Consider the following 23,591-nt stretch of genomic DNA (forward strand, 5'->3'; position numbering starts at 1 on the left):
CTCCAGCTGACACGAACATCCTCCAAAAAGGTCTCACAGAGATGGATAACTGGTGCCAGAGCCATGGCCTAAAGCTAAATGCCAAAAAGTGTATAGTCAAACCCTTTGGCAAAAACAAAGTGCCCACAAATTACCACATAGGTGGTAACCCATTAAGTACGGAAGAAGTAATTAGGGACTTGGGGACCCAAGTTGATAGCAATCTCTCCTTTGACAACCACATCGCCAAAGTGGTTAGAAAGACCTTCTACATAGCCCACCTTATCACGAAAGGATTCACATCTAGATCAAGTGAGGTAATAGTGCCCCTTTATTCATCCCTCATCAGGCCCATCATAGAATACAATGCCCCTTTTGGGATGTACCTTACCCGACACCTGCAGCAACTGGAAAGACCCCAAAGGTACCTCACAAAGAGGATCAAGGGACTCAAACAGATCCCATATGCTGCCCGGTTAAAAAAACTCCAGCTCTACTCAGTTGCATACCGCCTACTTCGAGGCGATCTATGCCTGACATACAAAGCTATGTCCAACCCAGAATTAATGGACATGCTCCACCTCAGAAAATCTAAATCCCTTAGAACCACGCGCTCGAGGGACTTGAACCTCAGCACATAAATAAATAGAACATGCTGGAGGGACAGATTCATAACCCAGAGGCTCCCTTCACTCTGGAATGGAATCCCAGTCCATGTTAGGCAGAGCACCTCACTGACTCTCTTCAAGAGAAATCTTGATGAGTGGATGGGAGATCGTAGGTTTACCCCGGGGATTACTTCTGTGTCACTACTAGACAGAGGCACAGTAAACTAACTTTAAAAAGGGCACAGCAAACTCAAATCAAAGGGTGGCGAAAGCCAAACACACTCGGGCTAGGCTTACAAATACCCCAGGGCAGATAGCCTAGTAAGAACCTATGAACCTAAGTCTTGCGATGGCTTGCATAAGATGCAGGACCATGAGAGATATCACTGGCTAGCAGTACAACTCCCACAACCGAAACTCAACAGCTGTGGCCTTGAAAACCACATCTGCAGTCATAGCAAATCCCAATTAACCTTTGGTAATTAGCACTTCTATACAGCATACTTCATGTGGCCAAAGGTATAACCTACCACATACCAAGGTGTACATTTAAAAAAATCACTTATTTTGTGTCATGGGATATGCTACAATTTAAAAAAAAAATGCCCTAGCAAATGTACTATGCTTTATTTGAAAATTTAATGGAGTCTGCTAAATGGCATTTCCTCCCCAAAATGCAAGTTGTCTAAATAGATTTTTGCTTAAGTTTGTCATTTTGTTGTTCATTAACACATTTGTTCTGTTTTTTCCCATCAAATAAATTATGAATGCATGACATCAGCAGAAATAAAAAAAACGGACTGCTCCCCTTCTGCATTCTGTAAATAGCCTTAGTTGACTTCAGATACAGCCATCTAAAGACTGAGAAGTTTAAAGTAACCAAAGTTTAAATGATTCAAGTCTTGCAGTGTCAAATGCCCTGGTATCTTACGGCTGGAGATCAATTCCTCCTGCCATGGATCTTTCCGTATTTTGTTGAAGTAGCAGTATTATGTAGAGAGTTTTCCTAGATGCTTTGTGCCTTCATGCCTGCTGAACATCAGCCCTCCTCTAATGGCACACACACATTCTTTCCACATTACATCCCCACCACCATACCACATCATTGAGAAGAATCCATGGTCTCTACCAAAAAATAGAAGTTATGTTCTTACCATAACGTTCCATGTTAGTTGTCTTCTTCTCGCCTTCTTCTTGCTGGATGGGTTCGGAGCCGACCTCGGCTCCGACTCGGCCACTCTAAAAGCTCGAGAGTTGGTTCCACCGGCTCGAGGCTCCCCTTATATCCCACAATGCTAGGCGAGAGTTACCTCAGATCTCGTTTGTAAGCTAACCCCAGCTTATAACAGTAACAGTATAACTGTAAAACAGAATCCACCTCTAACAACAGGAAGAAAAAGGGTGACCTACATCCTGAACCAAGAAATATGCATAATAGCATATGACTAAGAAAGAGGTGGTAGAAAGAGAGGTCACGATCACAACTCCTCTAGGTCTGTCCAGGCCAGGGGGAAGGAGGGTGGGACGCAAGAAGAAGGCGAGAAGAAGACAACTAACATGGAGCGTTATGGTAAGAACATAACTTCTATATGTTAAGTTGTCTATCTCGCCTTCATTCTTGCTGGATGGGACCGTCCCTAGCACCTTGTCCCGGGTGGCCTAACGGAACAGACTCCTGAGAACAGTGGAACCAAAATTAGCTCTATGCCTAGAAGCTAAATCCAACTTATAATGAGAAATAAAAGTGTGAGGAGTAGCCCAAGTAGCCGCTGCACAAATGGTGTCAATAGGCAGTCTGTCTTGGAAGGCTAAAGAAGTAGCCAAAGCTCTGGTGGAATGGGCTTTAGGTTTATTAGGCAATTTTGTTGTCTAATTTCATATACCAGGAAATCAAAGATGTTAGCCATCTGGATAATGATACCTTTGAAACTGAAAGTCCCTTTCTGCTTTCCGCATAGGAGACAAACAGCTGATCAGATTTTCTGAATTGTTTAGTCCTATCCAAGTAGTACCTTAATTGACGATGAACATCCAGGCAGTGTAATTTTTGTTCAGACCTATTTGAATACTCTGGGAAAAAGACAGGGAGGTCAATGGTTTGATTTAGATTTGATGTTGAAACCACCTTAGGCAAAAAGGACGGGTTAGTAAGGAAACTCTGTCCTTATGGAACACAAGATAAGGAGAACGACAACTGAGTGCTTGAAGTTCCGAAATTCTTCTAGCTGATGTGATAGCCACCAGAAAGAGAGTTTTCCATGATAATAATTCCAAGGAACATGAAGCTGCAGGTTCGAAGGGGAAAGAATCAAAGAAGCAAGAACTAAATTTAGGTCCCAAGGAGAAGGAGGATTTCTTATAGGAGGTCTGAGAAGAAAAACTCCTTTCAAAAAGGCTTTGCAAAGTTTGTGGGACATTAGGGCAGATTCAGAAATGCCCACATGGAAATTAGAAATAGCTGCCAATTGAACCTTAAGAGTAGATGGAGATGAACCTGCATGGAAGAGTTCAGCTAGAAAATCAAGGACTAGTTGGATGGAAGCGGTGAAAGGATCTATGTCCTTTCCTTGTGCCCAATATGAGAAGCGTTTCCACTTACTCAAATAAATCTTCGAGTGGAAGATTTATGGGAAGCTATCAATATATCTCTAACAGAGTGAGATAATTGAGGAAGCCTGGCTACGGTTGGAACTGGAGGAACCAAGCAGTGAGGTTCAGAGAGGGGAGGGAGCGATGAAACTGACCCGACTGGTGGATCAAAGATCTGGAACTAGGTCCAGATTCCACGGTCGCTCCAAAAGAAATCGATGTAGAAAGGGGAACCACACTTGTCGAGGCCAGTAAGGAGCAATGAGGATCAATGAGGCCTTCTGAGCGATAGCTTTCTGTATTACTTGAGAAATCAGTGGGAAAGGAGGAAATGCATACAGAAGTACCCGGGGCCAAACTTGGACTAGAGCGTCCCTGCTGGGTTGGCCTGGTAAAGGGAATAGAGTGAAGAATTCTCTGCACTTGCTGTTTTGGGGAGTAGCAAAAAGATCGCAGCAAGGCTGACCCCACTTGAGAAAGATTTCTCTCACTACAGAGTCTTTCAGAGACCACTCGTGAGGCATGAGTATAGCTCTGCTCAACTTGTCCGCAATGTGATTGGACTTCCCGGGATGTGCGTTGCTATCAGAAACGCTGAGAAGAAATCGCCCATTGCCACAGTCTGAGTGCTTCTCGACACAGGGGTATGATCTGGTTCCGCCTTGTTTGTTGATGTACCACACTACAGACATATTGTCTGTCTGGATTGCAATCGTTCCCAAGGGAAGAGAGTCTTGAAGGGCTTGCAACGCTAAAAGCACTGCTCTCATCTCCAGAACATTTATGTGCAAGTGGCATTCGTTTGGTTGCCATGTGCCCTGGACTGTCCTGCCCTGGTAATGCCCCCCCCACCCGATCAGGGAGGCATCCGTTGTCAGAGTAGCAACCGGAGGAGGTGGAACAAATGGTCTTCCGACAGGAGCTGGGGAAGACATCCACCACATGAGATGCGTTTTGCACGCTTGCGTGATCATAATGGTGTGAGACATTGGAAGTTCCTCGTATGCCCATTGGGTAAAAAGCATCCACTGAAGGATCCGCATGTGGTATCTGGCCAATGGAAGGAGAGGTATGGCCGCTGCCATGATTCCCAACACCTTTAGAACTAACCTGGCTTTGACTCTGTTGTTGTTGAGAAGAAGTGACACCAATTTGTGAATGTCTGATATCCTTTGGTTCATTAGCCTTGCAGACATGTTTATAGTATCTAAATTTGCGCCTATGTAGGTAATAGTACGACAAGGCGACAAAACAGACTTTTCGCAATTTATTGAAATACCCAGTTTTTGACAAAGCGAAAAGTATAATCTCTGGCCATCAGAAGGAGATGCTTGGTGGGAGCTGTGAGGAGCCAGTCGTCCAAATATGGAAACACCTGGAATCCTTGTCGTCTCAGGTGAGAAGCTACCACTGCCATGCATTTGGTAAACACCCGGGGGGCAGTGGTGAGACCAAAGGGCAGGGCCCTGAACTGAAAATGACTGGTTCCCAGCCTGAAGCGGAGGAATCTTCTGGGCGTCTGTTCATTTTATGTGATACTACGCATCCCGAAGGCCTCTAGCGCACATCCAGTTTCCTTTGCCCAAAGGGAAGAATGGATTGCAGCGTGACCATCCGAAATCTTGTTTTCTTGACTGATTTGTTCAAGACACTCAGATCCAAAATCGGTCTCCAGTCCCCTGTTTTCTTTGGAACTAAAAGAACCTTGAGTAGATTCCGGATCCTTGTTGGTCTGCTGGCACTGACTGAATTGCTCTTTTGCAAGCAGTTTTGAAATTTCCAAAGCTGCTATATCCCTTTGAGCGGGTGGAACATCTGGAAGGGATTTTTGACTGATTTGGAAAAGCGAAGAAAGGGGATAGAATAGCCTTGAAATGATGGACTGTACCCATTTGTCTTGAGTCAGGGATAGCCAGGCTTCTGGGTACAGTGACAATCTTCCCCGACTGCCTCCGAAGATGGGCAGTCGGGCAACACCTCAGGGATGCTGAAAGGGCTTGTCAGGAAAGGCTTCGATTGCCTGGTTCTGCGGACCCCTGCCCCTAGGGCGGCGTCTACCATTGTTATTCCCACCTCTGCCTCTGGTCGGAAAACGACTCTGGGCGTCAGGCGAAGTGCGTTGAGATTGTTTACGGAACCACATCTTCCCACCCTTCTGGCCTTTGGGGTAAGGCCTAGAAGGAGTCGAAAAACGGACTCCGACGGCAGAAAGGGTCTTGCCATCAGTCTCGCACCTAGTCAGGGTTTCTTTCACTTGAGGACCAAAGAGATGATCCATCAAAGGGGAGTTCGTGAAAGACGTCGTGAAAGGGTCCGCAAAATTGCATAGCCACAACCAGGCGTGCCTACGTGAGGCTAAACCTTTCCCTGTGACTCTGCTCGCTCCATCGGCCGCATAAGAGAGGAGGCGCATGGAGGAGTTAGATATGGAATTAGGGTAGCCAGCTGCGTGTTCATTTTATCTTGAAACCCGCAGCTGTAGGATCCTTAACATTTCACTCGCTTCCTTGATCAAGTCCCTTTGAAGGCAGTGAAATGGCACAGGTAATTCAGCGACGCATGGTAAATGTCGCTGAGGAGAACATCCGCTTCCGTACCTATCCATGGACCTAGATTCCTTGTTAGGTGGATGGACAGGCACTGAAGGATCAGCCAGTTCCTTCTTTGTGGCAGCAGCTACCACCATAGCATCCACAGAAACTCCTTTTGATAAAAATTGCTTGTCTGATGGAGCTGTGATGAATTTAGAGGGTCTCCTGGGAGTGGGGTCCACTGAATCAGGAGACGTCCATGCCTTCTTAGCAACCACCTGCATGAGGGGGTCGAAGGGGACACCCAGGAGGTGGAAGGACGAGAGCCAAACGCCTCAAGATACACAGATTAATCCTCCGAAGGGTTGAGGGCTGGCCAATTTCCCCTCTGTTTCAGGATCTCCAGAATGTCTGCAAATGAGACATCTTCAGAAGGGGAACGGGGAACCCTCAGAATCATCCAGATCTGTGTCTGGCGTGATAGACTCAGGTGAGTCAATGTGTTTCCTCTTGCACTTCCTCTTCCGAGGGGCTCTTCTGCCAAATCAGGAGGCCTCGGAAGAGGATGAAATCCCACAGGGGCTCCTGAGGAGCTGGCTCTCTGCGGTCCGGGATGAGGGAGTGAGTCGACTTACCCTGAGGCAGCATAGAGGCGGACGGAGCTGACTGTGGAGTAGAGCCAGGCTCTAACACACTCCGCATGACCTCGAATGCACCCCTGTCAGGCAGAGCCAGAGGTCCCGCTCCGAGGAGCTAAGAACCCCCTCGGCACCGACAGTGATGGCTCCGAGGTCGATGTCAGAGCCGAACTCACCAGCGCCGAAGCACCGAGAGGAGAGGGGTCGGACAAGGGTCGATGCCACTCACCCCTCGGAGCCGACGAGGGAAGTCCGCGCCGAGATTCCTCCAAGAAGAAAGCGGAGCCGACGGAGCCGAAGACAATTGTCTCGGCTCGAAGTAATCACAGTCTCGGTTCCGACACGACCCGGCTCCGAACTCAAGAGTCGAAGGAGGAAAGAGTTGATGGACCGGGGCAGGCACCGACTGATGAGTCGGGCTCTGAAGCATCTGGGCTAGTGCCTCGGACTTAAGTAGTCGACTCACCACTCTCTGAAGGTCATGATCGGACAGCCTCGATGACCTAGAGGAATGAGACCTTTGGCTCCGTTCAGACAGCAGGGGAGATCCTGGGCCGAATGAGCGGAGCCAAGAGAAGGTGACCTAGACCTCTTTCTGGTTGTCGGCTCCGAAGGTCTGGTCGGAGCCGACACGGTACCTCAATAACCTCGGCTCCGGCCGGAGCCGAGGAGCCACAGAAACTGTGGACTGAGACTTATCGGCTCCAGCCGGAGCCGATAAAGGCAAGGTTGAACAACCTGAGGTCTCGGCTCAGAAGCCGGGCCGAAGACCTCGATGCCTTAGAGAGCTTCCCTGTTGAAACTGACAGGGAATCCTCTGGCTTCAATAAGCCTCTCAGAATTAACTTGTTTTTCTTTCCTGCAGGACCCTGGGGCTGAAGCCATGGCACACAGCACAGGAGTCCTGCAGGTGCAAACCCAGACAATAGACACAAGAAGTGTGGCGTCTGTCAGAGACATTTTCTGACAGCACGCATCACACTTCTTGAATCCGGAGACCTTTGCTTCTTTAGACATTTCCCTAACTGACAGGTGTACACAAACACACACCCAAACACACAAGTTATACCCTGTCAGCAAAAAATAACAATTTTAGTAGTGATACTAGAATTTAAGTACAATAAAATTAAAGTAAACTACACAAACACTCCACTAGGGAAGGGAAGGCCTAAGGCCCAAAGGTTCTTTTAGTAAAGAAACGGGAAAAATTAGGGTCGGGGATAAAGTTTTATGATCTACACTAATCTAGGAAGAATTAACTTAAAAAGGGGGAAAAAGAGTAACTTTTAGAAGAAAAAGCTAACACTCACCAGGAACCGGTAGAAGCAACCAACCTCGAAGCTGTAGCGGCAAACGAGATCTGGGGTAACTCTCGCCTAGCATTGTGGGATATAAGGGGAGCCTCGAGCCGGTGGAACCAACTCTCGAGCTTTTAGAGTGGCCGAGTCGGAGCCGAGGTCGGCTCCGAACCCATCCAGCAAGAATGAAGGCGAGATAGACAACTTAACATTTTGGCTTAATGGTACGTCACACTTAGGCAACTCCAGGAACAACAGTCAGTGCCAGGCAGCTATACAGAGCCATTAGGGACTTTTCCCCTGGTCTACGTGCTGCAGCTTTCTTGGGTTCCAACAATGCTTGCCTATGGCAAGCTCATCCTTCCCTGTGCCTGCCAAATGCAGCTATTGTGCTATGTACAGCCTACTGGCCACACAAGTTTCAAGTCATCTTCTGCACATTGCATCTCCTACCTCTGCTAGCAGCCAGTCAAGAACCTGGCTGGCAACTACCTCCAGGATGAGTAATCCAGTGTATTCTACTCCCCTTGCTTCTCTGGCATTTGGATCAGTAATCAATTCCAGACCATCCTGGTCACAGTCTGGTTTTCATTTCTCTGTGCCATGAATCCCACTATGTCCAAGAACATTTATTCTGTGGTTCTTTTGCTTTAACATCCAGCATCTCAAAAAAGTTATTAAAACAAAAGTTATGTACTCACCAGGGATCCCTTTCACAACATCAAATATTCACAGTATCGAATCTGACTTCATCGAATCCACTTTGTCGAGTCTTCATTATATCAAACTCCCAGAACAACGAAAATGAACCCCGGGAAAGGAAACACTTGGCCACCATGGTGAATTTTGGCCTTCCCCCACTGTAGTACAATCTCAGAGTTGATATATTTAGTTTGGGGGGGGGGGGGTTGTTTTGCTGTTTCATTTTTTTGTCCTGGTGGTCGAGTGGTTCCTTTCTTGGGGTTCGTGTTCATTGTTCTGGGACTTCGATATAATGAAGATTTGATGAAGTGGGTTCGATTTAGTCGGATTTGATAATGTGAGTATTCGATCTTTTGAAGTAGACCCACTTACCAAAACATTAGATCCATGTTGTCTGATTTTCATCTGGTTTACACATATGGGATCCATCCTCAGCACCAACTTTGAAGTTTTATCAGATCCAGTGGTCTGACTCCTCCCTACCCATAATCCCCTGCACCCTGCCTTAGATGCTCAGACTGAGTTTGTCCTCCCAAATTTGTGAAAAAAAATGTGGACATATTTCCTGTATGACCCGATTAAGGAACAACCTCCTTAATTTTTGAGGAAGTACGTACAATCTCTTATGACTGTGCACAAACAGTGAATAAAATCCACTCAAACCTCTTGAAGCCACAGGTGACAATTTGGAGGGGGGCAGAAGGGACGGTGTTTGAACCAGATGAAAATCAGACAACATAGATTTAATGTCATGGTAAGTACATAATGTTTGTATCCAATGTTGTCTATTTTCATCCTTTCAAACATATGGGACAGAATCTCAGGCTATCAAACTGTGTGGTATTAAGGAAGGACATTCCAGAGAATGGTGCAGCCAAATGAGGACCGTGATCTTGATTGAGTGTCCAGACCTAATAGACAAAAAAACTAACCATTCTGATGGTGATGGGTTATGCAGTACGTGAAAACATGTTAATTGAAGTGAGAGAACCTGGGACTGGGGAAAGGTGACTATATTTTGGTGTCTAGGTGGCATCCTATGGACTTTTTAAGTCTGTGTTAAGAGTTAGCTGACATTTTGGTTGATTCACAGATATTCCTAAATCCCGAAGAAACTAAAGTACTTGGTCCAGGTGGCACAGCAGCCAATGCTCGGTGGAAGCAGTGAGGAGCCAATTGTCGAGGTATAGGAAAACTTGGATCCCTAAAAGATGCAGGTGCGCTGCTACCACTGCCATGATCTTGATGAACACCCTGGGGGCGGTGGTGAGCCTGAATGGCAGTGCTTGGCACAGATAGTGATTGGTTCCCAGATGGAAGAGGAGGAAACTCCTGGACTGCTTTGCTATTTTGATGTGACAGTAGGCATCCTAGAAATCTATAGAGCACATCCAATCGGCCTTCCACAGAAGAGGTAAAATGGTCTGTATTGTGACCATCCAGAACTTTGTCTGTTTCACAAACTGGTTTAGGTGACTGACATCTACAACGGGTCTGAGGTTCCTGGTTTTCTTTGGCACTAAAAACAACGTGGAATAGACTCCAGACTCTAACTGGTCTTAGGGGACCATATGGATGACTTCTTGCGAGCAGCTTTGAAACTTCTATGGCTGCAGAGTCCCACTACTGGGTGGAATATAAAGGACTTCTGAAGTGGGAGGGAAATGGAAATTGAATAGACTCTGGATATTATTTTCAGCACCCATAAATCTGAAGTTATTCTGTGACAGGCTTAAGGGTGCAGAGAGAGACTCCCCCTGCCCCAACTGCCTCCAAAGTGTAGCAGTTGGGCAAACGTTCAGGTGCACTGAAATTTTTTTTTCAGAAAATGGACCATGAAAATCCTTGGTTATGTGGTCCGCCTCTGCTTCTTGTATGTCATACAGTAAAATTGCTTACCATTCTGCCACAAGGAGGTCTGTCACCATAGGAGTCAAAGTACTGTGATTTGCAGAACCACATCATCTTCCCCAATATCTGGTTCCTTTAGAAAGTTCTTTGCAGAATGGAGAAGCATACTCCCACTGCAGAGATTGTCTTACCATCTTGTTGGCTCCTGATAAATGTGTCTTCAACTTTTGCTCCAAACAAAGTGGAACTATCACAACAGGCATTAACCAAGGACAACTTAGGGCCTTCTGCAAAATCACAAAGATGTATCCAGGTGTGGCGGTGCATAGTGATTCTGGGGCTTGCTGCTCTGTCCATGTTACCTGCATAAGAGAATAAATGCATGGCCACATTTCAGGGGCATTGCCGGGTAGAAAACTGGGGGTCCACTGTATTCTAAAATCCTGCAGGCAATACCCCCAAGAAAACTTGATCTCCTTGGTCAAGTCTCTCTGGAATCTTGTTAAATGAGCCACACAGTTCAGCAATCTAAGGGTGAATGTCACTGATGCATAGGTCTTGCTTTCCAAATCTGTCCATTGTCGTACAATCTCTATTAAGAGGATGAACAGAGGAACTTTCTTTTGATAGTTTCCTCTTGGTGTCTGCTGCCACAGCCACAGCATCTGCTGGTGGACCCTTACTCCAGTGCTTCCCAGCCTTAGATGCAGCTAAGATGCAATTAGCTTTTTTAGGGATGGGCTCCTTTACATCGGAATCCTTTCATGCCCATTGAGCCATAAGATTAATAAGTAGAGCACCGGGAAGTACCACCCAAGCCAATGTTGGTCCAGAGCCAAAAGCTGCCAAGAATACCGACTCATCTGGAGAAGGGTCTTGGGATGACCAACCCCCTCACTCTGCTTCATTAATTCAAGAATATCAATGAATGTGATCCCTCAGAGAGGGAGCGAGGGGAACCCTCCCCTTCTTCTAAGTAAGTATCTTTGGTAAAAAGAAAACCTCTGGGAAAGAGTCCAAGTGCTTCCATTTGTATGTTTTCTGGGAACACCTTCTGTGAACAGCAGAAGGTTCAGAATCGGACAAGGATCTAATAAAGCAAATTTTCCTGGAAGCCCTTGGTACTGGCTATCCCTATCTGATGGGCTGAACAGGAGAAGGAACAGACAGCAGCTGGGGTTTGGGTGGAGCTGAACTGGCTGAAGACACCTTGTCTTTGGTATTTGCCAAAACACTTTCATGGGCTTCATAGGCCAAAGCTACCACCTGCACTAAGGACTCCCTTTGATCTGAACTAGAGAAGGAACCCTTGCCACTGAGCACCCTTGGTCCCAAAGTCGATATCAGATCCATACCTCTCAAATGTCCATATCTTCACAGAATGTCTAGACTTTTGGCTAATATTTTTGGTCTGTCCCTTATAAAAATTGAGTTTTTTCTGACAAATCATTAAGGACTGAAGTCAGTAAATAATGACATACATTCAAGTTTCAGGCTTCATAAAGTACAGTTGTGTACACTTACCATAAATGTAGATGGCTGAGTGTATTCACTGTTGCAGTCATAACATTTGGGTTATCTGCTTGCAGAAGCCCTCAGTCAGCCTGATTAACAAAGTCTTGGGTCCTGCATTGGTTGCTGACCCTTCTTCAGTGACGTCAGGTCGTCAGTGGTATAAAACATGCAGCCGACGCCATTACATCAGTTTTTCTTGCCCCAGATGTCAGGTGCCCCCCCAATGGGAAGAAATTAAATCTATAAATATACAAGATTATACCTCCAACAAAAAAAACAAATACATCAAAAAGCTTTTGAGCACAGTAAAACAGAGTAGAGGCACAGCCAAAAAAAGTAAGGTGGCTGGAAGGAAGGTAACCAGGACTGCAACAGTGAATACACTCAAACATCTACATTTATGGTAAGTGTACACAACTGTACTATGTTCTTCCTGTTTCACTGTTGCAGTCATCGCATTTGGGTAGATTCCCAAAGCTAAGGATGGGAGGAGAAATTTAGATAGCATTAGGACGAACTATAAGGTCCTGCAAGACTGCAGTGGCAAAGCCAGCTCTGGATTTAGAGAAAATTGGCAGATGGTAATGCTTGGTGAAAGTATGTACAGAACTCCAGGTAGCAGCTTCTAGGATGTCCCTGGTAGGGACGCATCTGAGAAAGGCTGTAGAGATAGATGCAGCCCTGGTTGAGTGGGGTCTGATCCCCTGTAGGATAGGTTTTCCATAGTGCTTGTAGCAGAAATGAATGCAATGGCCTATCCATTTGGAAATGGTTTGCTTTGAAACAGCCTTTCCCTCTGCCCCTGTAGCAAATGCCAGCAGCAGTTGGTCAGATTTCCTTTGAGGTTTAGTCCTGTCCAAGTAGAATCTAAGTTGTCTGTGCACATCTAAGGAGTGCAGTATCCGTTCCCCTTTGTTCTGTGGATTAGGAAAGAAGGTTGGCAAATGAATGGACTGATTAAGGGCCACACTGGATACCACCTTGGGCATGAAGGAGGGATTGGTCCTGAGGGACACCCTGTCCGCATGAAATATGATGAAAGGCTCCACTGCCATGAGGACCGGTAATTCAGATACCCTTCTTGCTGAAGTGATTGTTAAAAGGAAAGCTGTTTTTCAAGAAAGGAATTTTAAGTCTGCAGCAGCAGCTGGCTCTAAAAGAGGAAGAGTGAGTTTCTCCAAAACAAAGTTAAGGTCCCAGGCTGGAGTTGGAGGTCTCCTGGGTGGTCGTAGATTTTTGGCCCCTCTGAGGAACTGCTTGAGCAGTGGATGAGAGGAGAGGGGAGGTTCTGTGTTATAATGAGCTGAAATGGCTGAGGCGTGAATCTAGATGGAAGAGAAAGACAGGCCCTTGTGAAGCATCTCAGTTAAGTATTGTAAAATCTGAGGTAAGTTGGGCACTGCTGTGCTCATCCCTTGAGATTGGTTCCAGGCACAGAATCTTTTCCATTTTTCAGCATAAGATTTTCTAGTATAGGCCTCATCGCCTCTAAAATGATATCCATCACTGGTTTACTAAGGGATGGTAAGGGAGAGATTAGGTAATTAGCCAGGCTGCTAGGTTCAGAGATTGAAGCTGAGGGTGCAGAATCTGGTTCTCCTGCTGAGAAAATAGGGTAGATGTCTGAGGCAGGTGCCATGGGGCCAACAGTGACACACTGCGCAAAAGGGGGTACCAGTGTTGGCGTGGCCAGTCAGGTGCAATCAAAATCGTCCTTGGTTTGTCTTGTTTGATCTTTAGTAGTACTTTGGAGTGCAGAGGCAGAGGAGGAAAGGCGTAAACTGATAGGTTTTCCAGCTGAAGGACAGAGCATCCACTTTCCAAGCTTGTTTGTGGGAAGTCCTTGTGCAAAATTTGTCCAATTGATAGTTCTGGGGGGAGGCAAACAGGACTATTATCTGGGCTCCCCCATTTGCTTGTCAACATACTGAAAATCCTTGGTTCCAGTTTCTACTCGTGTGGGTCCATGAGGTTTCTGCTTAGTTCGTCTGCCAGTGTATTTAGTTTTCCTGGCAGGAATTGAGCCTGTAGATGCACTTGGCAGCTCAGGGCTGTGTTCCACAATGCCATGGCTAGTCTGCAGAGGGGGTACAAATGTGTACCCCCCTGCTTGTTTATGTACCACAGAACAGTGGTGTTGTCCGTCTTTACCATTAATTGTCCTGGAAGAATGTGGTCCTTGAAGGCTGTCAGAGCATTCTGTACAGCTAACATTTCTTTTTGATTGATATGCAGGTGCAGTTGACTTGGGTTCCTTTTGCCCTGAATGCACTTCCCTGCCAGGTGAGCCCCCCATGCATAGTCTGATGCGTCTCTTGTTAGGGTTTTGGCTGCAGGGGGTAGTGTGAATGGTAGTCCCTTGTTTTGGTGGCAGGCCTCTGCCCACCAAAGAAAATCTAGGCGTAGGCAAGGTATGATAGGAATCATTGCTTCTAGATCCGGAGAATGTTGACACCATAGGCTTTTCAGATACCACTGCAGTTTCCTCATATGCAGTCTTGCATATGGAATTAGAAGAATGCAGGAGGCCATGAACCCCAAGGCTTGTAGTATTTGCCTTGCAGATAAGCAGGGTTTTTGTGGCCACTTGCTTGAAGTAGGTTGTCAAATGAATTTGTTACTCTGGCGTGAGGAAAGCCATCTGGGAAGTTGTATTCAAGCTTGCTCCCAGGAATATAATTTGTTGACAGGGTACCAGGTGTGATTTATTTTCATTTATGGTGTACCCCAGGCAAGTTAGCACCCTTTGTACAAAGGCCAGATGATTCAAAAGTATGTCCTGGCTTTCTGCCTGAATTAGACAATCGCCCAGGTAAGGGTATATTTGAATATTTCTTTGCCTGCAAAATGCAATGACTGGAGCTAGGCACTTTGTGAATACCCTGGGTGCAGTAGATAAGCCAAAGGGCAGTGCAGAGAACTGATACTACGTGTAGCCTGCTTTGAAGCGTAGGTATCTTATGCAAGATTCCCTGATTGGGATGTGCAGGTATGCTTCCTTTAAATCTAGTGTTGCCAACCAGGCGTCTTTGCCTAGCATAGGGAGCAACTGGTGAAGAGTCAGCATCTTGTATTTTGGAATCACAAAAAGGTGTTTAGAGTAGACAGGTCCAGGATAGGACGCCATGAGCTTTCTTTTCTGGGCACCAGGTAAAGTCTTGAGTAGAAACCTTGTCCCTTTTCCTCTTCTGGTACTAACTGAGTAGCCCCCATGCTTAAGAAAGAAAGTACTTGCTTTTGGGCCTCTGCCCACTGATTTGGGGGTTGATCTGAACATCCGTTTGGTGTTGGTAATGTGTAGAAGTGAAATCAGTATCCCTGGAACACTATATTTAAAACCTATTTGTCCTGGGTAATGAGTTCCCAGTTCTCTGCATGAAGAGCAATCTCCGCCCCCCAAAGGGGCAGTCAGTTGAGAAGTGCTTAGAAGTTTTAAAAAGAAGTCATTGAGACAGTTTACCACAGGGGGAGTTTTATTACTCCCTGATTTAGAAGTGGAAGCCCCCCACTGTTTAGTCCTGTGCGTACCCTGGGACTGAAGCCTGGGAGCTCTACTGGATCTGGGTTTGGACTGAGAAGGTCTGGAAAAGGCAGGAAAGGACCAATTCTTGGAAGGCCAATGCCTACTAAACCTTGGGGGTTGTACTTGTAAAAAATCTTTAACAGTTTGCATAAATTTAGCTTTTCCCTCCATCTTTTTAAGAACATCTTCTGCCTTGTTGCCAAACAGGCGGTCCTGGTTTAAGGGAGCATCCAGTAATTTCGCTTTAACATGATCTGACAAGGATTGCTCCTTAAGCCAAGCATAGTACAGACCCAGTTACAGCAGCCCTGCAAGATGCCTCTAGTGAATCAAAACCACATTGCAAAGTATGTTTTACAACTTGCTCAGCTGAATGCAGTAAATCCTGTAAATCCTTATTTTCAGCACAATCAGGAATCAACATAATTTTCTGTTTAAGCAATCCAATAATATGCTGCGGATACTTTAAATATATGAAACTGGCAGTTTAAGGCCCTAATGGCCAAAGTTGCAGAAGTGCATTTCCCCATCTATCCAGTGCCCTGGAGTCTCTATCAGAGGGGGTAGGATTTTTGGCAGTAGTAGCTTTAATGCCCTTGGGTCCCTGTGAAATGGTCTCAGGATCTGCAGTAAGATTTTTTAAAAAGGAACTTGTGAGAGTCAGGGACCCTGTAATACCGATCAGGTTTTCTGGGAGCAGGAGGTAGAGTCAGGGGCCAAGCTAGATTCCGAAAAAGGCATCATCAACAATGTCTATTACAGGAGGTATGGCTAAAGGCCTGTGCTGGGGCAGTAGTAAGATATCCCTAAGCCTCTTTTTAGAATCAGAGAAAGCCTGACTTTCTCAATGAAAATGCTCCCTGAGAGTATACAAGGTTTCACCAAAAGAGAAATTCTCTGGGGGAGAAGCAGAGGGAATAGAGTCCTCAGCATCAGAATCCTCATAGGTAGATAAGGGTAAATCCTGGTCATCAGAGAAAACAGAACATTCAGAATCCTGGTCAGAAGTATCATAAGCAAACTCAGGCCTAGGTCTCTTAGAGGAGGAAGGCTGGCTTCCCCCTGATTAAAGTAATAAGGTCTTCAGTCATTCTTATCATTTGTTTTTTAGGCATAGAAGCCTGACCATGCGGTCTGGGCATCAGTTTTCTAGGCATGGTTCGAGTTTTAGGCCTTGAAGAAAAAGATGGTGTCGGTTTAATGCGCATGTCAGTAGACCTGAATACACCCTCAGAAGAGGGTGCCTGCACAGCGGCTCCAGACCCATCCAAGGTAGAGACATCTGCAGGTTCCACAGCTGAAGCATCTCACGGCATACTGGACTCCGAACGGGTCTCAGTAAAGCCCTGCGAATCTGAAGTAGCGGGTATCAGGGGCTGCAAAAGTGCCTCACTGATGACCGGCAAACTGGCGACTGGCTTAGGATACGCGTTGTCAGCAGCTTTGGACCTATGCGGCCTGTCTCTGTCTTTATCTTTGCGTTTTTTCAGAATGTCGGTAGTCGGCTGGCTTACCGAAGACATATCAGGATAATTGAACAGAGCACCAAAATATTTAGAAGCGAAAATATACAGATGACGGATAGTTCGTGGTTTAAATAAGGCACAAAACTGACAGTGAGGTACATCGTGGTCAGGGCCTAGGCAAGGAATACAGTATGAATGAAAATCTTTAAGAGGTATTTGCTTTCCACAAGTAATGCAATTATTTACTTTTACTGACATCGGTTTAGAGCAAGAGAAAGTTTCCCCAATGGGGTACTTAGCTTTTAGTTGAAGACTTCGGTTCTGAAACTCGAAAATGAAAATTTCAGGAGTCAGCCGACCGGCACTTGCGAACTGCTTCTGCTTCGGGCACTGCACGGCAAGAAAGACTGATGTAATGGCGTCGGCTGCATGTTTTATACCCCTGACGACCTGACGTCATGGAAGAAGGGACAGCAACTGACGCAGGACGCAAGACTTTGTTAATCAGGCTGACTGAGGGCTACTGCAAGCAGATAACCCAAATGTGATGATTGCAACAGTGAAACACGAAGAACATCCTTCAGAAAATGCATGGTAACACAGACCTTGTTATTTTAACAACTTCCTAAGTTTATAACATTTAAAATCTGTCCCTAGTTTTGGGCCTTTGTTCCTACCATTATTTTAGGCTTTGTCCAGATTTCTTGAGCTAAGAGGTTTAGAGGTATGCTCAGATCCATGTAGAAAAGAAAAATCACTGGAACCACGGCAGGTAAGGCACACAACGCTTGATTTAATGTAAAATAATAAACATAATAAAAAAAATAAAAACATGTGCATGGGCGCCATAACTAGTTAGCATGGTGGAGTTTCATTCATTATCAGAAATAAATTGCTCCACCAACTAACAGCAGCGATGCACCAATACCCACATAATCGAAAAACAGCCATCAATCTGTCAATCCTTTCTATGTCTGGTCCGGGTGAGGTTTCCTGTATGCTCAGATCCAAGCTGTCCAGGTCCAAAGCCCCGAGAGGGGGAGAGAGCTCCAAGAATTTCAGTGTCGATTCACCCCCTCATAACTCAGTGTCAAAGCTTTGTCTCAGAGTATCATCTTGATCTAAAGAAGGCACAGGAATCGAGATACAGAGGGAAGCAGTCAGCGTTGAAGTTGTAAGTAGCTCCAGTGCCAACAAAGGTGCTCTTGTTCCAGTCGGATCCAGTAAAACTGGACTCAAAGCGCAAGTCTGTACACATTCCAGTAAGGGATGGATAAGATGGCCAGGACTCCATACCTTCCCAAGGGACAGTACTGGGATAACCCCAGGTTGAATTTGCATGCTCAGAAACGTCCACATCATCCTATTAATATCAAGTCGACCAGGCTGGTTGATGACATAGTCAATGATGCCATCGAAGGTGGTCAAGTTTATCTCCATTCTTAGAAGACTGGAGAATGCTGTCTGACACTCACAAGTTCCAGTGAGTAACTGGTGCATGGAGAAGGAGATGATTGGACCCAAGGAGTCATTGGATCCAATCTTCAATGTGTCTTTGGTCAGCAGTGAGCAAGGTCACTGGTTCCAGGGAGCATTTTGTGGTGGTTTTACAGGGAGACTTGCTCTTTTCCTTCTCTCTCTCTTGTCTTTATAGTCTTTTTTCTTGTCCCTTTGATTTAGATTGGCCTTTTAAAGGGTAAGCAGAAGATGATGAATGATAGCCCCTGTCTGTGCTGGAAGGAATCCCTTTTAAGACAAATCTGTCCCGTTTGGTCTGAGGGGTTCTCACACTGAGCGCTGCAAAAGACGGGCAGCCAACATCAAGGTGTGCATCACCTAAACAAACTCATTTGGAGTGTGGGTCTTTTAGTGGAAGTTTGTACTCATCCTTTTTTGAAATTTTTTAACATACCGAAAACCCTATATCAAAGCAGTTAAACACTAAGCACCAGGAAAAAGTACAGTTGTGTAAACTCTTACCATAACAGTAGATGCCCTTCTCTTCACTGGTGCAGTATTCTTTACCTAAGGGATCTACTGCCAAGGATAGCCCAACATCCGGCCAGTATACCAAAGCTTTTAGTTCTTACTGGCATTGTACATTGTGAGTATGCTCCCCACACAAAACATGGGGCATAAAGGTGAAATATGGACGCCCACACTCAGAACTGAAAAAGACCCAGGAGGATCAGCATGCCCTTAGGGACAAGGAGAAAATGTGCATCCAGAAGGAGAAAAAGTAGAAGCACCAACTCTCACCAAGGAGGGTAAGAATACTACAGGGCAGGAGCTAGAACAGAGGGGGTAGGAGGGAGACAGAAAACACTGCAACAGTTCAGAAAAGGACATCTACTGTTATGGTAAAAGTTTACACTATTGCACTACGTCCTTCCATATCACTGCTGCAGTATTCTTTACCTAAGGCAGACTACAAAAGCTCAAAAGGAAGCCTGGGAAGAGGAAGGCACATAACATCCTTTTACAAACCCATACAGAATAGCCCTACAAAGCCTGCCTGGCCCTGGAAATAACACCCAACTTGTAATGCTTAGTTAGTGAAAGTATGAACAGAGGACCAAGTAGTAGCCTTAAGGATGGAATTGCTATTGAAAAGCTCCAGAGGAGGCATCTGCCCTAGCAAAATGTGTCTTTACAGATGAGGAAAGACAAGGAATAACAAAAAGAAATGGTCTTAGAAATCCAGGAGAAGATGGTCTGCTTGAAACAGCCAAACCCATAGTCCTACAATGAAAGAAAACAAAATGCTGCTCAGACTTGCAAATAACTTCAGTTTTACCCAAATAATATCTGACCTGTCTATGCAAATCCAAGGTGTGAAGAACTTTCTCACTGGCATATTGCAGAAAAGGAAAAAAAGTAAGGAAGATGAATAGACTGATTAAGGGACAACTCATTAACCACCTTGGGCATAAAAGAAGGGTTAGTACAAAGAGACAGCCTATCTCTGTGGAAAACTAAGAAAAGAGGAACAACTATGAGAGCCTGATATTCACTCTCTCAGCTGAAGTGAAAACCAAAAAGAAGAGTCTTCCAAGCACAATGTTATAAGGAAGCTGAAGATGCAGGATCAAAAAGGAACCAGAGTCAATTTTTCACGTACAAAACTGAGATCTCGGGAAGGTGGAACAGGCTTCCTGGAAGGCCTGCTATGAAGGAAGCCTTTAAGAAATTGCTTGACCTCAAATCTAGAGGCCAGACAATAAGAAATTGATGACAGGTGAGCTTTAACTGAAGAATATGCTAACCCAGCGTGGAGCAAATTACACAAATAAGAAAACCAGAGGAACCTCCACAGACAGGGGATCCTGATGATGATAGATGCAACAGACAGAAAAATCGGTTCCATTTGGACATACATGATTTTCTGCTAGCGGGTTTTTTGGCCTCCTGCAGAACCTGAAGCATGTCCTCAGAAAAGAAATGCCTCAAAGGGGTCAAACCCTATCACCCAAAGTGTCAGTTGAGTGGACAAGCAAGGATGGATAAGAGATCCCTTCTCTTGTATTAGAAGATCCACCCAGTGAGGTAACTTGTGGTGACTGCCCCTGGCCAAGTAAGAAAGAAGGGAGAAAGTACAGTTGTGTACACTTACCATAAATGTAGATGTTCGAGTATATTCACTGTTGCAGTCATTACATTTGGGTTATCTGCCTGCAGGTAGCCCTCAGCCGGCCTGATTATCAAACTCTTGGGTCCTGCATCAGATGATGTCTCTTCTTCCATGACGTCAGGTAGTCAGGGGTATAAAACATGCAGCTGATGCCATTAAATCAGTTTTTCTTGCCCCAGATGTCAGGTGCCCCCATAATGGAAGCAATTATATACAAAGTTACACCTCCAACAAAAAGCAAATACACCAGAAAGCTTAAATACAGTAAAGAATAAGAAAAGGTATAGCCAATAGAAGTCAGGGGGCTGGAGAGAGGGTAACCAGGACTGCAACAATGAATACACTTGAACATCTACATTTATGGTACGTGTACACAACTGCACTATGTTCTTCGTGTTTCACTGTTGCAGTCATTACATTTGGGTAGATTCCCAAAGCTAAGGAAGGGAGGAGGCAGTTAGAGAGCATTAGGACCAGCTATTAAGCCCTACAAGACTGCAGTGGCAAAACCAGCTCTGGATTTAGAAAAAAATAGGCAAGTGGTAATGCTTGGTGAAGGTATGTACAGAGCTCTAGGTAGCAGCTTCTAGGATGTCTCTGGTAGGAATACCTCTGAGAAAGGCTGTTGAAGTAGATGCAGCCCTGGTGGAATGTGGTCTTATCCCCTGTGGGGTAGGTTTTCTATGGTGCTTATAGCAGAAATGAATGCAATGGCCTATCCACTTAGAAATGGTTTGCTTTGAAATGGCCTTAACCTCTGCCACTGCAGCAAAGGCAACTAGCAGCTGTTCAGTTTTCCTGATAGGCTTAGCCCTGTCCAAATAAAATCTAAGTTGTCTGTGCACGTCCAAAGAGTGCAGTATTCGTTCTCCTTTGTTCTGTGGATTAGAAAAGAATGTTGGCAAATGAATGGACTGATTAAGGGTCACACTGGATACCACTTTGGGCATAAAGGAAGGATTGATCCTGAGGGACACCTTGTCTGCATGGAAGATGATGAAGGGCTCCACTGCCATGAGGGCCTGTAATTCAGACACTCTTCTTGCTGAAGTGATGGCTTGAAGGAAGGCTGTTTTCCAAGAAAGGAATTTCAACTCTGCAGTTGCAGCTGGCTCAAAAGGTGGTAGAGTGAGCTTTTCCAATACAAAGTTAAGTTCCCAGGCTGGAGTAGGGGCTCTTCTCGGAGGTCTTAAATTTTTGGCCCCTCTGAGGAATTGCTTCAGCAGGGGGAGAGAGAATCTTCGGCCAAAGTAATGAAAGGCAATCATACAGACACTTAATAGTGCGTTGGTTAAATCTAGCACAAAACCGACAGTTAGCAACGTTGTGATCAGGGCCTAGGCAAGGAATACAGTAAGAATGAAAATCCTTATGAGGTATTTGCTTCCAACAAGAAATACAATTGTTAACTTTTTCTGACATCGGACTGTAGCAAGGAAAAAAGTTTCCCCAACGGGGTACTTAGCTTTAATGAAGACTTCGAATCTGAAATTCGTTTTTGAAAATCTCAGGAGTCGGCCGACCGGTTTTTGCTTCGGGCACCGCGCGGCAAGAAAGACTGAAGAAAATGGTGTCAGCTGGATCTTTTATACCCCTAGCGCACTGACATCAGGGAAGAGGCAACAGCAACCGACGCTGGACCTAGACTTTGGAATTCAGGCCGACTGCGGGTAGCCTGCCAGCAGGATAACCCAAGTGTAATGACTGCAACAGTGAAACACGATGAACATCAGGTCTATCTCTAGGCTCTCCCATTTGTTTCTCAGAATGTTTCTCAAAATGTTGAATATCTTTGGTTCCAGTTTCCACTCATGTGGGTCCATAAGATTTCTGCTTAGGTCGTCTGCCAGTGAATTTAGCTTGCCTGGCAGGTATTGAGCTTGTAGGTGCACTTGGCAGCACAAGGCTGTGTTCCACACAGCCACGGCTAGTCTGCACAGAGGGTACGAGGGTGTTCCCCCCTGCTTGTTTATGTACCACATAAGAATGGTGTTGTCTGTCTTTATCAATAATTGTCCTGGAAGAATATGGTCCTTGAAAGCTGTCAGAGAATTCTGTACAGCTAACATTTCTTTTTGATTGATATGCAGGTGCATTTGGCTCGGGTTCCATTTGCCCTGAATGCACTGCCCTGCCAAGTGAGCCCTCCATGCATAGTCTGATGAGTCTGTTATTAGGGTTTAGGCGGCAGGGGGTAGAGTGAATGGCAGTCCTTTGCTGTGGTAGTAGGCCTCTGTCCACCAAAGGAACTCTGTCTTTATACAAGGAATGATAGGGATCATTGATTCCAGGTCCCGAGAATGTTGATACCATAGGCTTTTTAGATACCATTGTAGTTTCCTCATATGCAGTCTTGCATATGCCATGAACCCCAAGGCTTGCAGTATTTTTCTTGCAGATAGCTGGGTTTTTGTGGCCAGTAGTTTGAAGAATGCTGTAAAATAAACTTGTTTCTCTGGTGTGAGGTAGGCCATCTGGGAAGCTGTATTCAAGCTTGCTCCCAGGAATACAATTTATCAGGGTACTAGGTGAGACTTCCTTTCGTTTATGGTGTACCCCAGTGAGGTTAGCAGCTTCTTTACAAATGCCAGATGATTTAATAGTATCTCCTGGCTTTCTGTCTGAATTACACAATCATCCAGGTATAGGTATATTTGAATATTTCTTTGCCTGCAGAATGCAATGACTGGAGCTAGGCACTTTGTGAATACCCTGGGCACAGTAGATAAGCCAAAGGGCAGTGCAGAGAACTGATAGTGCAAGCAACCTGCTCTGAAGCGTAGGTATTTTCTGCAAGATTCTCTTATTGGGATGTGCATGTAAGCTTCCTTTAAGTCCAATTTTGCCAACCAGGCATTTTTGCCTAGCATGGGAAGCAGTGGATGAAGAGTTAGCATTTTGAATTTTGGGATTATCAAAAAAGTGTTTAGAATAGACATGTCCAGGATAGGACACCAGTTGCTGTCTTTTCTGGGTACCAGGAAAAGTCTTGAGTAAAAACCTTTCCCCCATTCCTCTGCTGGGACAGGTTGAATAGCCCTGGTACTTAGAAGACAGAGAACCTGTTGTTGAGCCTCTGCCCAGTGATTTCGGGGTAGGTCTGGCCAACCGTGTGGGGTTGGAAAGGAGTGGAAGTGGAATCTGTATTCTTGGGAAAATATATTTAAAACCCATTTGTCTTGGGTAATAGTTCCCAGTTTTTTGCATGCAGGGCGATTTTTCCCCCTAAGGGAGCAAACAGTTGAGCAGGGCTTGGAAGG

At 45.4% G+C, this 23,591-nt stretch overlaps 1 protein-coding gene across 1 annotated transcript in view; it reads right to left on the reverse strand.

The window, feature by feature from the left end:
- Positions 1–23,591, reverse strand: part of CDK17 (cyclin dependent kinase 17) — a 1,919,677-nt gene that overhangs the window by 1,412,650 nt on the left and 483,436 nt on the right. The window lies entirely within an intron of this gene.

This window comes from Protopterus annectens, chromosome 11.part0, assembly GCF_019279795.1.
Source record: "Protopterus annectens isolate FY-2018-M chromosome 11.part0, PAN1.0, whole genome shotgun sequence".
Taxonomy (NCBI): domain Eukaryota; kingdom Metazoa; phylum Chordata; order Ceratodontiformes; family Protopteridae; genus Protopterus; species Protopterus annectens.